The following is a 15750-nucleotide window of genomic DNA, read 5'->3' as shown; positions in this document are numbered from 1 at the left end:
GTACTGGATGATAAGGTGAGTAATCTTGAGAGGGAGAGGCGGCTTGGTTACTATGGGAGGCCTATTGAGAAGGAGAGGCCTGATGAGCTGGTGATAATAATACGGATTGCTGTAGTGGAGATAATCTAGCTTGGTGTTGTGCTTCTTCTTCATCGTCACTGTCTGATACTTGTGACATTGTTTCAGCTAATTTTTTCAAATCCTTCTTGTTGGTAATGGATGCTAATTGTGCTTGAAATCTGCTTCATTAGACTAGGGCTTCTGGAGTTTTGGTGACTTTTGAAAACATTTTTAATATATGATCATAATTGTATTTTTCCCACCATTTGACAGAAACTTAGCGGGCTAGAAACATAATGGTTTTGAGAGAGGGACGAGGTTTGATAACATATTCTCATTTCATAATCCAATTTAATTTTGTTTTGAGAAAGAAAGGCAGAAGTGGAGAACAATGGTTTAATACTGATGGATTGTCATTTTGTGAAATGAAATTTCGGAGACTTTCTTGAAGGGGAAGAGGAAGGAGAAGAGTTTCAGGTCCGTAATATTCCCACCATAGTGAGAACCATTTCGGGAGTGTGGTGATTTCTTGTAATTTGTCAAAATGAAGGAACCATGAATGACGCAGGTTTTTATTTTGTTTTAGAAACATTTTTGTCCATACTTACTGGTAATCATAGTAATCATAATAAGGAGGATCATAAGGATGAGAGAAGTTTCTTGTTAAATAGGGATTTTTTTCTCCATTGTTCCAGAGTAAGAACTTGTTTAATGGTGACTTTATGAAAAACAGTAATTGGTGATGCAGGTGGAGAATGTTGGGTTTGTAGAGAACAAAGAATTTCAGAGAGAATAACTGACTCGGTATCTACTAATATGAATTCATAAAAATGCTGAGTTTTCTTAATTTTTTGTGAAATATAATGCCAATCTGGTAAAAGGAATGCATCAAATAATTTATGGGGGTCAGACAGGTGTTGAATTTCAGATTCAATAGGAAAGACTGGGTGCCAATGAGATTTGATGATAATAGGAGATGAAGAAAGTTGAGATAATAATGGGAGATTAATAATTTGGGAAGGAAAAGAAGCTTTGGAATAGGTCGGTAATTTTGGAGCAGCTAATGGTGAAAATGAATTATAAGAGGGTCTAATGTTTTCTAGTAATGACCACAATACCGTATATGGTCTTGGAGTTGCGGAGGGACAAGGTGAAGGATAGGGAGGAGATGGTGGCCTCGCATATGAGGATTTGGACTTTACTGTTGACTTTGAAGAAGACATGATTTTTCCTGTAAGAATTATCGGGATAGAAAATCAGGAAGAGAATTAAATTTTCCTTTAATATGTTCAATATCAAAATAAAAAATACTTAATATAGCTTATCATCTGGCAAATATTTGCTTAGCAGCCAGGTTTTTAACATCTTTAATCAAAACTTCCTTGGCTGATTTACAATCTATTCTAAGTAAAAACTTTTGATTCAGCAAATCATCTTGAAATTTAGAAATACATAATACAATAGCTAGAATTTCCTTTTTAATAGTATTATAATTCTTTTGGATAGGATTCCAACATCCTGAATAAAATCGAACAATTTGTTCCAAATCAGTTGATAATTTCTGTTTCATAATTCCTCCATATCCAAGATCAGAAGCATCTGTTTCAACAATTTTAAAGGTATGCGGAGATGGAATTTCTAAACATGGTAATTTCTTAACATGAGCCTTAATTTGTTTTATAATATTAGTATGTTCATCTGTCCAAGGAGGTGGGTTCTTTTTTAATCTTTTAAATAATGGTTTACATAATGGTCTGAGAGATTGATAAAAGTCTGCAACGTAATTGAGACTTCCTAAAAATCTCTGTAATTGGTTCTTATCTTTTATTTTGTCTGGAAATTTATCGGCAAATTCTATAGCTCTGCTAATTAGTGTAATAGTTCCTTGATAAATCTCATGTCCAAGGAATCTAATTTTATTTTGAAATAATTTTATTTTAGGTGATGAAACTACTAATCTATTTTGTTTGATGATTTAAACAAAAGTATTTAAATGTTTCCAATGTTGTTCAATAGATGAAGAAAATATTAATACATCATCTATATAAACTATCGAAAATTGAGTAAAATGAGTAAATATCTCATTCATAATATTTTGGAATTCACTAGGGGCATTTTTTAATGCAAATGGCATAGCGTTCCACTCAAAATGTCCAAAAGGAATTGTAAATGCTGTTTTATATCGATCTTTTTCAACAATTTGAATTTACCAAAATCCACTTTTCATATCAAATTTTGAAAATACTGTAGCATTATAAAGTCGAGATAATAAATCTTTTTTATTGAGAATTAGATATCTAATCCATTGTAATACTTTATTTAGAGGTTTATAATTGATGACTAGGCGAGGAACTCCTCTTTCTAATTCTGCCTGTTTCTTAACATAAAAAGCAGCACAACTCCATAGTAATTTACTTTTTTTTATTAATCATTTTGATCTTAAATCCTTAATTTCTTTTTTACAGTATTCTAATAATTCATTATTCATTTGGATAGGTCTAGCTTTGGTTGGAATATTTTTCTCAGAAAAATCTTTTTCATAGGGTAATTCAACTATATGCTGTTTTCTGTTCCATAAAGCATTGGGCAAGTTAGAGCATACTTTATTTTCAATTATAGTTTTAAAATTTTCAATTTTTTGGGTTAATAACGGGTCTTTTAGTTGTTCTTGGATTCTTTTGTATTTTAATTCTTGTTTTAAAAAACTTATCTGGTTTTCTTTTGTTTTAATTCTATTTCTTGTTAAAAAATTAATTTCTTTGGTTAATGAGATTTCTTTTAAAGAATTAATTTCTTTTGATACTGGAGGAAATAAAAATTTAAATTGAATTTCCTGTCCAAGTATTTTAGTAAAAATTCTTTCTTCTGTTACAGAGAAAGGATAAAGTAGAGTAAGAAAATGATTTCATAATATTACTTTAGTATTCATATTTTTTACTAAAATAAATGTTGTTTTAAAAAAAATCCACTATTACAAATGTGTGCATTGGATAATTTATAATTTATGTTTAATTTTGTTTCATTAGCTTGAGATAATGTTTCTTTTGTCTTTTCAAAATATTTAGAGGGTATTATTCCTTCTTGTATACAATTTAAATCTGCTCCTGTATCCAGGAGGGCAATTATTGTAAAAGAAAATCCTTGGTTAATAGAAATTGTTACCTCAGTATACCATTTTTGAAAATTTATCTTTTCAAGGATATTAATGAAGTTATCTGTTTCATCTTTTATAACTAAAGTTGAGTATTCTCCTTGTTATTTATCATGTTCTTTATTATGAAAATTATTTTCATTATTTCTATTTTTAATAGTATAATTTCTTGTAATAATTGTTCATTTGAAACTTCTAGTTTAAGATTTGATATTTTTAAATTTTTAATCTCCTGTTTTATCTTATTAATTTCTTATTGTATATCTTATATCGTAATTTTCTGTTTGTCGGTTTTAAATCTTCCTATTATTTTTGAAAAATTATAAGATGTTGCAGATGCCGTTACTGAAGAATTTTGATTACTAAAAGTATCTTTTAACTTTTCTAAGTAATCTTTTCTTTCTTGAGGGTTATTAATTTTATCTATCAATTCTAATATAATGTCTTCTTGCCTTGAAAGTACATTAATAGTTTTGTTATAGATACAATTATCTTTATTTAGATAATTACAAATCTGTACTTCATCTTCTTCGGATTCATTATCAGAAGATTGTTCTGAAAAACTTTATTCTTTTAATTGATAGATTTCTTCTTCCTCTAAAGAATTATCTTCTTCCTCTTCGCTTGAATGTATTATAAAAATATCTAATAATCTGTTTTTTAATGCTTCGGATATATCTAATTCATTAATCTGTTGTTTGACTTTACAATTTGAATTATAATGTTCAACTTTTTCGCATTTATAACAAACAATCTGTTTTTTCTTTTTATTAGTCTTTTTAGGATTTTTTAGTGGCTTATTATATGTTTGTTTCTCTTTTATCTTTTTATAGAGTTTTTTGTATTTTCGTCTTTTATTAGAATAATTCTTATAGACATTTTTCTCTTTTTTATGTCTACTTGAATGGGTTAATAATGGAGTATAGCCGAATTGTTCACAAATGGTACCTAATTCTTCTCTAGCAAATTTCTTTTCTTTCTCCATTTGTTTTTTTAATTTTAAATCATTGCACATAGTTAATGCAGTTCTATTAATTTTATTTATTATATCACCATATGTAAGATTATGAAAATCAATAGTACCATCTGGTCTTAATAATGATTCTCGTACCTTTTGGGCGAAGTAATATGGAAGTCCGGCTATGAACTTTTCCTTCCAGTATGGTTGTTGGCAATCATTTCTGATCATAACTTTAGTTATAAATACATATTTATATCAACGGAAATCAGATAATTGGGGGCATTTTAAATTAATCAATAAATCACTAGTTCTTTCTTTGAACTGAACAGGATCACCAACAAAGTGTTTAGTTAATGCATATATTAATGTGTTTACAGCATCTTCTATAGGTAAATCATTTTCAATCTTAATCATTTGCATGTTTTCATCATATTTATAAGCATTTAATATCTGTGACCTTTGTTCGTAAGAAATATAGTGATCCCACCAGCCTTTTAATTGGCCAGTAAACCCTGTGATAATAATGTGTGTTACTTGATGATCAGTCTTTCTATTACTTTTATAGACATTGGCAACCATAATCATCTCTTGGAAATGATTTAATATTTCATATTCAGATAATCCATCTATATTTTATTCATATAATACATCTGGTGCGAAAGCAAATCTTACTATATGTTCTCTTTCCTCGAATTGCATATCCGGCGGAGTGAGCCTAGGATACCAATTTCGAGTAATAGAAACATGATGTTTAGAATCTCTAACTGAAAAGCTATTAACATGATTTCCTCTAATCTTATTTATTTGTAGATCTAGATTTTTAAATTAGTTTTCAATATTACTAATTTCAGAGTCAGATAATACATGAGAGTTTGTCTTACTTAATACATTAATATGGGGTTGTTTTGAGGTAGAAACAGAATTACTAATAGTTAATTTTTCTAATTTACTAGAGATTTGTTCTAAAAAATCATATTTACTTTTAGAAAAATCATTTATCAGTATTTGTAATATTATGTTTTTTTTATTGGTGAAACTAAAATTTGAGTGTTTCTTTGATTAAACTTGATAATTTCAAAATGGAGGTATTCCTCATAAACAGTTTGGTTATTTTCTCATTTAATCCATTGGTTAGTGGTTCTGTTTATAGTAGATAATCGATTAGATTTATATATCTCGAATCATGTAAAGAAATGTATATTAGTCTGTATTTTTTCTAAATCCTCATAATATTTTTTTTGAATATAATCTCTTTCTAATTTTGTAAAAGTTGAGAAGAATATTATTCTTTTGTGACTATTTTCCCCATTCATATAATCTTGTTTAAAGTATTCCTTGTTGATTTTAAAGTCTTCTTTATTCAGGGTATATATTTGGGCATCATCTCCAACTACTTATGAGTACGTTGGGGAAGAAGGTTCAGGTTCTTTTTCAAGATTACGAGAGGTGGATACTTTATCAGGATGGCTAACAGTATATACTGGTGTATCTATAATATTTCCAGGAATAATTTCCCGAATCTGTGTATCAAGATTCTGGGATCTAGTATTAAAATTTTGAGATTTATTCTGAAAGATTGATGTAAATGCAGATCTGGGTGTCTGATAACTAGAGGGTGCTGGAGAAGAATAATGTGAAATGATCTTCTCAAGGGTTAAAAAGCTATTTGAATTGTTCCGTCTATTTTTTGTTCTATATATTCAAGATCATTTTTAGAATTATTTTCTATCTTAGGTAATGAGATAATATTCTCTAATTACCGTTCATTTGGAAGTGTAATTTGGTTCAAATTGATTTGTTTAGGAATTTGTATGTTAGAGTTTTGTGTACTAGATTGTAATAGTAATGTATATCCTTTTGGACTTGTAATAAGAGCTTGTGACTCTAATGTTGTTTTCATTAATTTATAGTGGATCCTATAATTTACTGTTAAAAGATGTGATCTTTTCATCATATTATAACCATTTGTTTTAATATTTAATATTAAAGAATGCAAGATATTGGTATCAAATAATGAAAGAAAATAATTGGGATAACAATTAAAATAAACTGGTCCTTCAGACAGACTTGATTCTATCATTCCAAGTAAAGAATCATGAAAATTATAGTGCCTTCCATCTTTTAAACAGAGTAATACTGAGGTGTTTAATATACTTCTAGTAAGTGGTTTTATAGCCACTTGTACTAATCCAATATGTATGAAAGAGTATTTCTGTTCTTTGTGACGATTAATTGTTTCATTTGTTAATAAGTGTAATGATTCATAATCATTATTTAAACTAATAATTTTTTCTACTGTTTTAATTGTATAATTCGTAAGAAATGATATTTCAGAAAAAGTAGACTGTTTGTATATTTGATGATTTGGAACATTAGGAATTGTCCAGTCTTGTAAGTTTCTTTCTATATCTATTATACTATAATCTTCTTGGTTGATGTTATTAAGTTCTATGGGAATAATATTAGTAGGTTCCTTAGATTTGAACAAAGATTTTATTGAAACAGGTTTTTGAGCAAAAATTTCCTATATCCAAAAGGAAATAAGTAGATTAACTTAAAGCCTTCTGCATATATGGGCTGACCATCGGTTTTTCATAACTTACCAACACAGGCTTCTTAATTTAAATTAAAATTTCTTATAAATAAAATCCGTAAACTCCTACTATATATATGTATTTCACTTAATTACTGTTTTTTTAATTTAGTATCCCCAACTTTTGGTTTTTTTACAAATTGATGATGATTGTAATCTATTTTTTCATTTTATTTTCTAAGATAAGTTGGATAAAGCTTATTTTATTTTTAATGATTTGGGCATTTTGGTTAGAAAAAGAATTTTACTTTTATTAACTATAATCACCATCCAATTAAACTAAAAGGAAAGAAAATTACTCAAAAATTTCCAAATGATTTAAACAATACTCTAATTGATATGTATAGTTTTAAAATCATAAAACTTCTTTCAAATATATTTTTTTTAAAATTTTAAAAATTAAAAAAAAATACAAATTCACTAGTAATCACTTTTTTAACTATTAAAAAAATAATAAAAATAAAAATAAAATACACTAGAAGATGTTTGGCATACAAACATTTTCCAATTCTAAAAAGTATAAAATTACATTTTGAAAAATAACATTAAAGATTTCTAAACTACATAAATTATAACAATTTATTATGAAAATTGATTAAAAAAAAGTTACTAAAACACTATAAAAACAAAAAATGAAATTATTATGAAAGGTAACGAAATTAATGTTTAATTCAAAAAATAAAAAATAAACATTTTTTTTTTTTAAACTTTGAAGAGAGATGGCCCCACGGAGGTGGCCACCCATGGGCGATGGTCAATGTCGGGCACCCCGTTGGTGATCCGGTAGGAACGGGTGGCCAACGCTGCCAACCCCATTGGATTGCCTAAGCAAGGGCTGGCAGGGCCACATCGTGGATGGCCCCGACGGTATCCAACAAGGAAATGGCCACCCCTCTAGGGCTATCGGGCCGAGGTGGCACACTAGGCCTCGCTTGGGCATTCGGATCTGGGCAGCCCAAATGCTACCCCGCATTTCCTATCTTTGTTTTAATTGAAACTTTGTTTATTTTTTTTTTAACTTTAACATTAATTTCATTATCTTTCTTTTTGTATTACCGTTTTTTATTTTCCGAAGCATTTTAGTAATATTTTCTTCAGAATTCTCATAATAATTTTTTTTTATAATTTATGTGTTTCAGAAAATTTTAATTTTTTTTAAATGTATTTTTAGAATTTTATATTTTAAAGTTTTTATTTGCTTAAAAATTGTTCTATTCATTTTTTTATCTTTATGTTTTTAAAATTTTGTGATGTTTCTAATCTTTTATGTGTCATTATTATTTTTTGTTGATTTACGAGAATTTCTAAGATTTTTTTTAATTTCAAGTTTTATTAAAATTCTTTGGTTTATAAGGTTTTTTATGTTTTTTATTTTGTAGATTTTCTAAAATTCATAAGAAAAAGTTCTTAATTTTATATTTTAAAGATTTTCTTAATGTTTATAAATTTTATTTGATTTTTATTTTTATTTTTTATTTGTTTATTTTATCTAATTTATCTCATTATTTTATTTTGAAAACTCTTTTTTAATTTACCTGTTCTTTTTATATTTGTTTTACTACTCATGCTGATGTGGCTTGCCGACCGTACATAGTTTGCCAAATGTTGTATTCTGATTGGTCGTGACATGGCAGTTAACTATCATATCACAATATCACCATTTACTTTGAGTGTTTAACCTAAAGTTTGAAATTTCATATATTTATATATCTACGTATAGATTTTTATGATAATAAATGAATTTAAATATAAAGGAGTCTCAATTTCAAATTGTCTACATAATATAGTCAAGCACATCAATGAATCAAGTATGAACAAGAAAGAAAACAAACTTACAAATAAATATTTTAAGAGTAATTTTGTACATCTCTTAAAAAATTTAAAATTGGATTAAAGCTCAAAAATAGTTTTTTTCATAAAAGATCAACTTGCATTTTTTGCATGTGCATGATATATTTAAAAGAGAAAATCTAGAGACCGGTCTGGCTGGTCTTCCTCAATAATCAGCCCTCCAACAACAATCCAACACGTAAGCATTTTATTTTAATTAACATGCATTTGCCTCCACTAGAACATAACAGACAACCAAACCATGCTTCCCTGTCTTCGTATTCCAACCCAAACCCATCCCCACCCCACTTCATCCCAACCCAAACTCATCTTCACCCTACTCATCTCCAACGACAGAGAGCACGTAATGGGCGACGACAATCGTGGTGGGCGACGACAAGATCTCGAAGATGGTGACGGCAAGATCTCGAAAGGGTGACGGCAACTGTGGGGTCTCCGTTTGGTGGCGGCAACGGCAAGATCTCAGTGGAGGCCATGACAAGAAAAGAAGAGGGGATTTCCCCAAGGATTCACGCCCTGTAATTCTTTCACTTTGTGAAAATAGTATTGCAGAAAGCTTCAAATTTATGAAATTACTTGCTTTTTTCAGTGAGCCTTTCGGGAGATGGGGTAAAACAATTAGGCCATTAGCAAGACTATTTTCAATGCTTACGTGATGGCCGGCTTGCTTGCTTACAGGTAAACACGAGCAAACATTTTTGGGTTTGCATAAGGAAACATATAAATAATTAAATCTTTAAAAGCAAGTCTCTGGTAGAGGGGAATACAACGTTTGCATGTAAGAATGGAATATGAAGAATCCAGTTTCAATTCTCTGTATGCTAAAATGGAGAAGTGCATCCACAAAAGCTACTACAATTTTCATTGGAAATTCCGGTGGGGGAAGGATTTCGAGAAAGAGAGAACCTGGAGCAGAGCAATTCGGTTTTAATCACCTGTATTGTTTTGTATTGTCCTCATACACCAGTTTCTTACGTGTCTTATGCTTATTGGAGGGCTATTTTTATCCTATAAATAGCAGGGCTGTCTAGAAGCGTTTCCCTATTTAAAAAATAAATAAAAAGTTTGAAATTTGAATTTTTTTTGTCACCTTTCACGTGCCTGCTTTGTTTGAAAATTTGAAAAGTAATTGATACTCTTTTTAACATATGTAAAATGTAGATGATTTTGTTTAAAATTTGTTAAAAATAAATAATACTCATTTTGTAACATGCGAAAAGTAAAATATTAGATTTGAAAATTTTGAAAAATGATTGCTATTTTTTTGACATATGTGAAAGGTAAATGATTTTACTTGAAAATTTTGAAAAGTAAATAATGTTCCTTTTATCCTATGTGAAAAGTAAGAGATTAATTTTGAAAATCTTGAAAAGTCATTGATGTTTTTTTTGACATATGCAAAAGGGAAATGGTTTTGTTTGAAAATTTTAAAAAGTAGATAATACTCCTTTTGCCAAATGCAAAAAGTAAAAGATTAGGTTTGAAACTCTTGAAAAATCATTGATGCTTTTTTTGACATATGTAAAAGGTAGATGATTTTGTTTAAAAATTTTGAAAAATAAATAATACTCCTTTTGTCATATGCGAAAAGTAAAAGATTATGTTTGAAAATTTTGAAAAGTAAGGCCCTGTTTGGATGTTGAATTTAGTTGAAATGAGTTAAGTTTTTTATGAATAATAGTGAGTTGATATGGTTGAGTGAGTTTTATGGAGCCCACTTAATATAAGTTTAGATGTGTTTGTATGTTAAGATGAATTTAGATCTATTTATGGAAAGTTAAAAAAGGTTGTGGGTTCCACATGTAAAGATGTGTTAAGTTGAAAAAAGTTGTACGTCTCACTTGTAAAGAGGTTTTGAGTTGAGTGATATTTAATGATTTGAGAGTTATGTGTTTTGATGTTAGAATAGGTCTAAAACAGAACTTAACTGAGATGAGCTGAGCTCATTCAAGAATCCAAACGAAACATGTTGTATTTAACAATTGTAAAAAGGAGATACTTTTATTTGAAAAGTGAGTGGTGCTTCTTTTTAATTTGAACATGAAACCTCATATGTCTATAAATAGCTCAATGAGATCTTTATACTACGATACATCAACTACAAGGTTTATAACATTCATTTATCAAAAGTTTTCAATCTTTCTTTTTTAAGTATTGAGCCTTAAATACTTATTCATGTTGAGAGAGATATAATTTGTGTTGTATTGTTTTTATTTTACTCATTGAGAAGTGTTATTTGATAACCTACCAACTATGAGTTTTGTATCAGTAAAAGGGTGTAGGAGTTCTATACGGGGAATAGTTAAAGGAAAATTCTATACACCATACTACCATCCCACTTTCATCCCACTAAATAAGATGTAACACATTTATCACCATTAAATGATCATTTACTGCAAGCTTCTTTATCATATAATGATAATGAATGTGTCACATACTACTTAGTATGCTCAAAATAGGATAAGAGTGTGGTATATAGCATTACTCATAGTTAAATCACCACTTGTAAGGTGATTGTAAGTGTAGAAGGTGTTCTATACGGATTCTTTGAAGTGGTATTACTCAAAAGTGCAATAGGTTTCTATCTTCACCTAAAAGAGGTTGAATAATGAATTTGAGAATCCTCAAAGGATAGCTTGAGACGGGGATGTAGGCAGTGGGACTTAACCTAGATAAAATATTGAGTTTGCTTTTCTCTTACCCTTACTTTTTACTTGTATTTTATTCACATTTTATATTGTGTATTTGATTTATAATTGTTACTTTTTTAAAATAACACAATTCACCTCTTCTTGTGTTAGTCATCTAGGTAACAATCAGTAATGTTACATGTACTTACAATTTTAAGTACAAGACTCATTTTATAAGTTTTCTTTTGAAATTCAAATTTCATAATTTTCAACATATCAATAATTGACACTTGGAGAAATAATTTTTTTTACAAGTTTTTCTTAAGTATAATTAACATTTTTCTTACTTCATTTATGCCATAGTTATGGCACTACACGCGGCCCATCACACTTGGTGGTTAAATTAAAGTTTTCAATTTCGTTTAAGTGATGATTTCAGTTTGAAACGAATATTGTTACTGTGTTGAATTGAGTTAGGATGTTTTTATCTATGAAATGATTAGTTGGGTGCTTTGAATTATGAAGTGGTTTGAGTTGAGATCACGAAGTTGGTTTGGTCCAGAGGGAATGGTGAAATGTTTGCTTTCGTTCTAGACGAGATCTAGATAAAAAGATTTAAGATTTTATTATGCTTGGCATGTCCTAGACGTGAAGTCATGAATGGATGCCAAGAGTTTATGCTCAAAACACTTAAATAGTTGCTTATAAATTGACAATATGACATTAAAAAACCAAAGTTATTCTTTTTTATGGAAACATACTTCATTTAATTCAATGAACCGAAATTACAGCTGTGACTTATAAATACAGGAAAAATCGGGACTACAAGCCAAACTACGCATCTGCTCTGGGGCACCCCTGCACACAAAAGCATTTGTGGCGGATATTGTCTTAACTTCTATAAAACTCTCTCCTAACAAAGAGAGCGCTCTGTAAAAATATAACTAAACGACCGCTCTTCCAAAGAAGAGAAGCACTAGCCCATTCCGTGCTTCCACGGAGGAGATGTACGAGACTCTGTTATGGACATCAAATCCAATAGCCTATTTCTTTTTTATTAATAACTAAAACCAAAAAACTGCAAAAAGAAAACACATAAAAAAAATTGCAAGTGGGGCTTAGGGTTTCATCTTATCCTAGCCCGCCGTCTCAATCTTTTACTTTCTTTGTTCTTTTTCTTTATTCTTTTTCTCCTTCTTACATTTCTTCGATGTCGTTGCCCTCCCTCTGCCGCTCTCTCCTTAGCCCGTCCCCCTCTCTGCTATCGCCGCCCACCACGAGCACCGACTTGAGCCCAAACAGCGCGCCCACCACAAGCATCGGCTTCCCGAGCCCAGACGGCATGAGCACCCAACTCGCACGGACACCTGCCTCCACTGCGCAGAAGACCCTCCTACGCTCGAGCACCGCCGCAACGACCATTGGCCATAACATCGCCCGCCCTTCTCGAGCAACTCTTGCCCTAGGTTGCGTTTGTTCCAAGCGGCTCGACACCTCATTCGGGGCCAAAAGAAAAGATGAAAAAAGAGATTTATCTGGAAGGTGAAAACACAGATCTCAAAAAAAAGAAGAGGAACAAAAGCCATGCTAAGATTGGGATCACCCGAAAGTACTCACCCTTATTTGAGCTGAAAATAAAGCACACAATAAACAAAACCAAAAATGATAGACTGAAAATAAGGATAGGAGGAAGGTGAGGGGGGAGGAGCCAAAGCTCCCACCCCCTCAAAACTAGATTTGGATTGGAAGACTTTTTAGAGAGAAGTTGGAGTTTCTCTCTATCTAGGAAAAGAAAAAGCAAGTCATTTTTCACATGGAGAGACTTCTTTTCTTGCAAAGATTACTTGTAAAAAAAAACCAAAGTTATGAGTGGCCTTCTTTAGGAATTTTATAACCAAACAAAAGCTACACAAGTAGATTTATGGAGAAAAAAATTGTTATTCAATTCCACTTGCATCCAATATACACCAAAACCTAAACAAACTGCCAAATTGAGCTATATATTAATATCAGTAATTCACACAAATATAACAACACCAAATATCAAACATCAAAATATCACCGTCGATGGTAAAGACTGACTCAACTACGTGAATGGGATCATCAAAAAAGGAAGCTCTATAAGCATGGTGGAAGGACTCAAACATGGGCAGAGTTGTGATGCTTGGAATGGATTGGAGGGGGTGAGGAGTGAGAATTAGGTGCTCCAGTGCCTGGAATTCCTTGGGGGTAGAGTTGGTACCCCATAAATTTGACCATTGGTGCAGAATTCTTGTCTACCTTTGGCTCTGCCCAAGAAATAACACCCAAAACCAAATAGCGTGCAGAAGAGAATCAAAGGCACCGAAATCACCATCACCATACCCATTTGATCTTTTGCCTTTTTTCTTCAATCCTCAAGGCCCCTGAGTTCTTCTAGATGTTAGAGATATATAGATTTGTTGCGTGCACTTGGGGAAGAGACAGGAGGGACTAAAGTACTAAAAGAGAGGTTTTAGGTTCTTTCCAAAAGTGCAAGCCATATTGTAAAATGCCTTTGCCAATGGTAGGCATAACTTTTAAGTTTCTAAAAGATACACTTTTTTGGGCTAATCAAAACAACACAAAATGGCTCTGGCTAACCATTTTGTTGTCCTTTTTTTAGGAGAACCGAACTACCTTTGGAAAATTGGAATTGCATATTAGTAATTTTCTCTCTAAAATCTTGCAACATCGTTTGTTTCAACTGTACTCGATTGGTTACTCATAAAAGCAGGCAAAGATCCGCATAGTTTGGAGACTGAGGGAGAATCCAAACAAACCAGCATTTTGTGATGCTTTTTTCACAACGCTTAGAACCATAAGAGCAACAAACTATGCAACCTTGGCCCATACATGTTAATAAGTTCAAAGATACGGGAGGAAGAGGTGTGTGATTCAAATAAATTTCTTGTTTACATATGTTTTTTTTAAGATATATATATTATTAACTTCACTTATGGCGGAGAAATACCGTGGTTACATTCCAACACTTTGAGTTATATTACAGATGCACAAATAAAAACAAAATAAAGTTGAGAAATGAAGCTAAATAAAAGGTTTGTCCTTATAATTTCTTAGCTAAATAAAGGTGATTGATGCAACAAACAAAAGAGTTGTGGCATATCTTGTTTAAACCATATAAGTTTTTAATAATCCTTTTATTTAGGTGAGTATACTAGGGGTTGGCTCAAGTGGTAAAGAACCTTAGTCTTGGTGGTATACTCATTTCAAGGTCCAAGATTCGAATCCCACCATTGGATTGAGAGATTTTTCCCTTGAATTATCCGAACTATTCCCGGAAACTTGATGCCAATAAAAAAAAGTATACAAAACCCAAAGCTAATTCCATAATTAATAATAATAGATATAGCTTTTATACGTTCATAATATCTATTGACTCTCAACAAATTGGCATCAAACAATTCTTATCACTGAAAAAGGTATTAACTCCTTTATCCAGTGCTTCATTCTCATTTTTTTAACTAGCAAAATGGATTTATGTCTTTTTTTGTGTACGTTTCCGTTAGGAGAATGCCAGAGATCCACTCTAGCGGGTTATCCACCCCACTCCACACTGTCCAATCACATTTGCTAAGGAGCAGGTGGAGTTCAAGATCCACCACCACTCAAGCCATCTTTCCCATTGCTCATGACAAAAACAACATCACAATGCCTTCGGCACTCCTAACAACCAATGGTGTACTCTCTCAGCCGCATTGTTGCCTTACATGTTGACATAAACCATTTCCATTCAGATGATGTTTAATGTTTTTGTCCACAACACCCATTGATATTATTGGATATATAATAAAAATAATTTTACAATCTGACGTATCATAAATCATGATAACCTCTTTGTAAGTATGGGCCTAGTAATTTTGCTATCAATTAACCAAGAAAATAATCTTTCATTGATTGAAATGAATGACTCAGGAGGACTAAACATGAGCAGCTGTCGGGAGTCTCATTCCTAACCAACAACACCAATTTTTAAACCAGTGCTAAAAAATAAGTTTTAGAACAATAGCAAATAAGAACTAATCCAATTTTATTACCATCTACTGCCAATGCTTATCTACATGGGGCTCCACTTGCGTCAATGCATATCCTTGTTGATAATCCACCTTCTTGCTCTCCAATGATCACACTGAGAATGCACTGCTTTACTTGTCAACCTTTAGTTCTAGGGTGCATTTGTGATCTCCCACAACCAACCACATCTGAGTCCACCACTAGATGAAGCACCAAGGCCTAAAGTCAGCGAGTCAGCCAGGTTCTTCTCCAGACCTACTTCTAAGGGTGGGCAACGAGGCCTCGCAACCTGCTACCCCACCCCTCAGAGGGGTTCCGCCCTGCCCCCCACCCTGCCTACTTATTTTATATAAATATATATATATACATATTTATAAATATTTGTTATTGCTTTTACTATATATAAATATAGTAATATGTATTACGTATATTTTTTACTTAATACTTTGTG

At 31.3% G+C, this 15750-nt stretch overlaps 1 long non-coding RNA gene across 1 annotated transcript; it reads left to right on the top strand.

Annotated features, from left to right (window-relative positions):
* The first annotated feature begins 8816 nt into the window (after positions 1-8816).
* LOC108982324 lies at positions 8817-9693 on the top strand. Its single transcript, XR_001994682.2, has 2 exons — positions 8817-9134; positions 9206-9693. It is a non-coding gene; the product is annotated as an uncharacterized LOC108982324 (long non-coding RNA).
* Positions 9694-15750: the final 6057 nt, after the last annotated feature.

The sequence above is a fragment of the Juglans regia genome, chromosome 3, assembly GCF_001411555.2.
Source record: "Juglans regia cultivar Chandler chromosome 3, Walnut 2.0, whole genome shotgun sequence".
In the NCBI taxonomy this organism is placed as follows: Eukaryota; Viridiplantae; Streptophyta; class Magnoliopsida; order Fagales; family Juglandaceae; genus Juglans; species Juglans regia.
Note: the sequence above shows the minus strand (reverse complement) of the source record. Positions and strands in the feature narration are given on the sequence as shown.